Source organism: Lampetra fluviatilis, chromosome 4 (genome assembly GCF_964198595.1).
Source record: "Lampetra fluviatilis chromosome 4, kcLamFluv1.1, whole genome shotgun sequence".
Taxonomy (NCBI): domain Eukaryota; kingdom Metazoa; phylum Chordata; class Hyperoartia; order Petromyzontiformes; family Petromyzontidae; genus Lampetra; species Lampetra fluviatilis.
Genome location: NC_136278.1, coordinates 15,984,839 through 15,989,664, shown reverse-complemented (window position 1 = coordinate 15,989,664; position 4,826 = coordinate 15,984,839). Strand labels below are relative to the sequence as shown.

Sequence of the window (4,826 nt, the reverse complement as noted above, 5' to 3'; positions counted from 1 at the left end):
ACGTCACTCTGATATCCAGCACCAAAGATAAACAGAGAATGGGGGTCAATAATACCAGGACCCTCACACTGGTATGCGCCGATGTCCTTGGTGCCCCAAGCTGTCGTCACCCTGTTACCAGGCACGGTTGTCAACAGAGAATGGGAATCAATAATAATAATTTCTTGACTCGGTCTGGACATCGTAGGTTTTTCAACTTTAGATGCCCCATAGGCACCTTCGTACTGCGTCTGGGTTGATACTAAGACGAATAAGAGTTTCATGGGACGCTGTCGCCATGAACCCTCAGTGTTGCTTACATCTATATTTGCGGGTCTAACTATAATGGATGGATCGCCACCCCGAGCGCCACCCATAGCACGTTGTTTGGCCAGGCCTCGTGCCAACTGGCTTGAGAACGTTAGTTTTTCAATCATAAGTTTTTGCAGCCTTTAATAATCCTGTATACAGGCCTCTATACAGGATGGGAGATGGAATAGGTGCTTTAACCTTGTTGGCCATTGTCAAGATTTAACTCAAGGCAATGTTACCGGCGGGACCACGAAGAGGTCACGGCCACTATGACTCTCGTTCCTTTCCCAAGGGAACGCACCATAAAACCAAGTCATAGTTACTCCCGCCATTTACCCGCACTTCATTAAATTTCTTCACTTTGACATTCACAGCACTGGGCAGAAATCACATCGTGTCAACACCCGTTCGCGAGCCATCGCGATGCTTTTTTTAAATAAACAGTCGGATTCCCCTGTTCCGCACCAGTTCTAAGCCGGCTTAGAACTGCACGGGGTCCTGGCACCCCGGGGAAAGGGCACCGGGGCCGCACGGCCGCAGCCAACGAACCGCCGCAGCGGAGGCGCTCCGCAGGAAGGGCCCGGCACACGTCCAAACTCGTCCCCCAGCCGCAGGAGACGACGGCAGGAGCATCGCCCAGACCCCGCTTCGCACCACAGCCCGACCGACCCAGCCCTTAGAGCCAATCCTTGTCCCGAAGTAACGGATCCGGCTTGCCGACTTCCCTTACCTACATTGCTCCAACATGCCAGAGGCTGTTCACCTTGGAGACCTGCTGCGGATATGGGTATGGCCCAAAGCGAGATTCAGAGCTCTCTCCCCCGGATTTTCAAGGGCCGACGAGGGCTCACCGGACGCCGCAGGAGCCGCGGCGCTCTGCAGGGCGCAGGCCCCTATCTCGGGACAAACCCATTCCAGGGCGCCCTGCTCTTCACCAAGAAAAGATAACTCTCATCGGGGTCCCTGCCGGCATCTGCGGGCTCGTTTGCGTTACCTCACCAGGCGCCCCCCGCGAGGGGTTGCGTCCGTCTCCGCTCTGAGGGTTCGGGGATCTGGACCCGATCCCCTTTCGATCAACTGAGGGCAACGAAGGCCATCGCCCATCTCTTCGGATCGGCGTTCGCCCATCCCTTAGGACCGACTGACCCATGTCCAAGTGCTGTTCACATGGAACCCTTCTCCACTTCGGCATTCAAAGTTCTTGTTTGAATATTTTCTACTACCACCAAGATCTGCACCTACGGCGGCTCAACCCCAGCCCTCGCCCTAGGCTTCCGAGCTCACCGCAGCGGCCCTCCTACTCGTCGCGGCGTAGCGCTCCCCGCGATCTCACGGCCGGTGACGGCCAGGTATGGGCCCGATGCTCCAACGCCATCCATTATCAGGGCAAGTTGATTCGGCAGGCAGGTTGTTACACACTCCTTAGCGGATTCCGACTTCCATGGCCGCCACCCTGCTGTCTATATCGACCAACACCTTTTCTGGGGTCTGATGAGCGTCGTCGTGGGGCACCTTAACCCGGCGCTCAGTTCATCCCGCAGCGCCAGTTCTGCTTACCAAAAGTGGCCCACTAGGCACTCGCATTCCATGCCCGGCTCCAAGCCAGCGAGTCGGATGTCTTACCCATTTAAAGTTTGAGAATAGGTTGAGATCGTTTCGGCCCCAAGACCTCTAATCATTCGCTTTACCGGATAAAACTGCTCCTGCCGAGCACCAGCTATCCTGAGGGAAACTTCAGAGGGAACCAGCTACTAGACGGTTCGATTAGTCTTTCACCCATATACCCAGGTCAGATAATCGATTTGCACGTCAGAACCCCTACGGGCCTCCACCAGAGTTCCTCTGGCCTCGTCTTGCCCAGGCATCGTTCGCCATCTTTCGGTTCCCAACACGTATGCTCTCGCCCCGCCTCCCCGACTCAGCAGGCAAGGCGGGCCGGCGGTGCGCCGCCCGCTCCAAGGCGCGGGCGGATCCCACCTCGGCAGGAGACGATTCCGGCCTTCACGTTCATTGCGCCGCGGGATTTCGACGCTCCCCTGGACTCACGCACGTGTTAGACTCCTTGGTCCGTGTTTCCAGACGGGTCGGGTGGGTGGCCGACCCACACCGCGGACCCCGGGCGCCCTCAGTCGGCGGCACACCCGCAGCCGAGCGGCGAGCCGTGGTCGGTGACGCACTGGGAACAGTCCGCACCGGTCTACGGACCCAGCAGACAGCGGTGCACCCCGGCCCCGCCACTGCGGCAGGGGACGCGGTTCCACGTACCCCACCAAAGAGCGGAGCGGGCGTGGTGGCGGTCTCTCTCCCTCGGTCACAGGGCGGACAAACACCATCCCACCAGGGGCCGGCCGGAGGCACAAAACCTCCGGCCAGCGGACCCCACGGCGATCCTGGCCGCCCCAAAAACCGGTCGCGACGCACCACCAGCGCGGAGGAAGTGCGCCAGGCGCCAGCCGGCTCCACCGAGCACCGTGTTCCACTATGCGCACTCGCCCGCCGTGAGCAGCGGTGAGCATGGCCATGGTGAAGCCGTTCGTACAGCACCAGCGGCCGGCCCTTGAGCACCACGACTGAATCCTCCGGGTGGACTGCACGGACCCCACCCGTTTACCTCTCGACGGTTTCACGTCCTCTTGAACTCTCTCTTCAGAGTTCTTTTCAACTTTCCCTCACGGTAATTGTCGTCTATCGGTCTCAAGCCCATATTTAGCCTTAGATGGAGTTTACCACCCACTTTGGGCTGCATTCACAAACAACCTGACTCCAGGGAGAAGCTCGACCCGGCACGCCGGGGGCCACCACTGGCCTGACACCGTCCTCGGAAGGAGGCCTCAATCAGAAGGACTTGGGCAGCACCGAGCAGGCGCTCTCCCATACTCCACAACTCCCAGGCCCACCGCAGCAGCCGTGGATTCGGCGATGGGCTCGTCCCTGTTCACTCGCCGTTACTGGGGGAATTCTGGTTAGTTTCTTTTTTTCTACTTAGTAATATGCTTAAATTCAGCAAGTCACGGGGCTCACACGACACGGAGAGTGCCCGAGGGCTGGCCCGCACACGCAAGTGCTACGGGGCTCGGCGCAGACGCACAAACGACATGTCTAGCATGTGCTAGGGGCAACAGACGCGCCCACTGGCTTCATTAGTGTCTCTCCTGCTGCCCACCGTCAAGCGCGGTAGGTGCGGCGGAACCCGCCGCCATGCATCGGTGCGCTGTCTCTCCCCTTCGGTGAACGAAGCGCACAAGAGACGCTGCGACACCCCAGCAGCACACCACCCACCTTTGGGAAGGAGGACGATTGATAAACGGGCGACCCTCAGACAGGCGTGGCCCCTGGAAGGAACTCCCGGGGCCACAATGTGCGTTCGAAGTATCGATGTTCAATGTTTCCTGCAATTCACATTACTTCAAGCAGCTGGCTGCGTTCTTCATCAACGCACGAGCCGAGTGATCCACCGCCAAGAGTCGTCGTTGGCTCGCCATCCCCCTTCCTCCTCCCACACACGCACAAGGCCGGCCACATGCATCATGCCCCGGCCGCCTCACCGCAACGCAGGGACTGGTACCAGGCAGGCCGCCTACGCCGGCGAGGCCTCGGGCCCGCACTGCAGGTAACCGGCGGCACTCGCTTTCAGGGGTTTGACCGTCAGTCTCCAGAAGAGTGCACTCCCTCCCTCGCCCCTCTGCCTGGCCGGGTGGAGAGGGACGGCACTCGCAGCAGCGAAGGGATCAACGCCCGCAGCCTCCCTCCGCCGCCGACACCGAGAGCTCACACATTGCCAGTAATGATCCTTCTGCAGGTTCACCTACGGAAACCTTGTTACGACTTTTACTTCCTCTAGACAGTCAAGTTCGATCGTCTTCTCAGCGCACCTCCAGGGCAGTCGCCTGCCCCAGCAGGGCCAATCCGAGGACCTCACTAAGCCATCTAATCGGTAGTAGCGACGTCGGGCCCCGGAGGACAGGGTCCTAGCCTAGCTGGTCTTCAGTCATCGTCTTCAGAGCGCTGCCTCGAGCCGTCCTGGGGTCCGTCTTTTATACACACCTCGGGGACTCTCTGTCCCCGGTACCGCCTCCTTTCTGGAACCTTCCAGGTGGCTCTGGAATAACCCCCCAACCCCTCACCTGGGGTCGGGGGGGGGGGAACTCGGCCTCTCAACGGTCCGGTTCTCTCTCAAACTCAGGGTTGCACCCCCTGTAGACTCGTGCCCGCAACTACAGGTAAGTATACAGGGTAATGTGTGCTTGTATTTCCGACGCTACATATACAGCAATAAATACTCTACATAGAGAGAGCATGGCATCTGCGTGTGTGCACTGCATGACACACGGTGTACAGTGTGTAATGCACAGTGATGTGCTGCTGCTGCTGCTGCACCTATTGACGTTGATGTCGGGGCAGGCAGAGTCCTCGCTCCGGGTCCCGATGGCATTGCTCCGGGGGAACGTGCAGAAGAAGGCGTTGGCCAGAAGGCAGGTGGCCTGCTCCTGAGACATCGTCAGCATCAAGCCGGTGTCCCGGCGGAGCAGCAGCAG

The 4,826-nt window shown here is 59.4% G+C and overlaps 1 non-coding gene and 1 pseudogene across 1 annotated transcript; both read right to left on the bottom strand.

Moving 5' to 3' along the window:
- Positions 1-1,037: 1,037 nt before the first annotated feature.
- On the bottom strand, positions 1,038-3,299 carry LOC144932054 (28S ribosomal RNA; annotated as a pseudogene).
- A 301-nt stretch (positions 3,300-3,600) lies between these two features.
- Positions 3,601-3,757, bottom strand: LOC144931869 (5.8S ribosomal RNA). The gene has a single exon (XR_013636674.1). It is a non-coding gene; the product is annotated as a 5.8S ribosomal RNA (ribosomal RNA).
- Between the last annotated feature and the right edge of the window lie 1,069 nt (positions 3,758-4,826).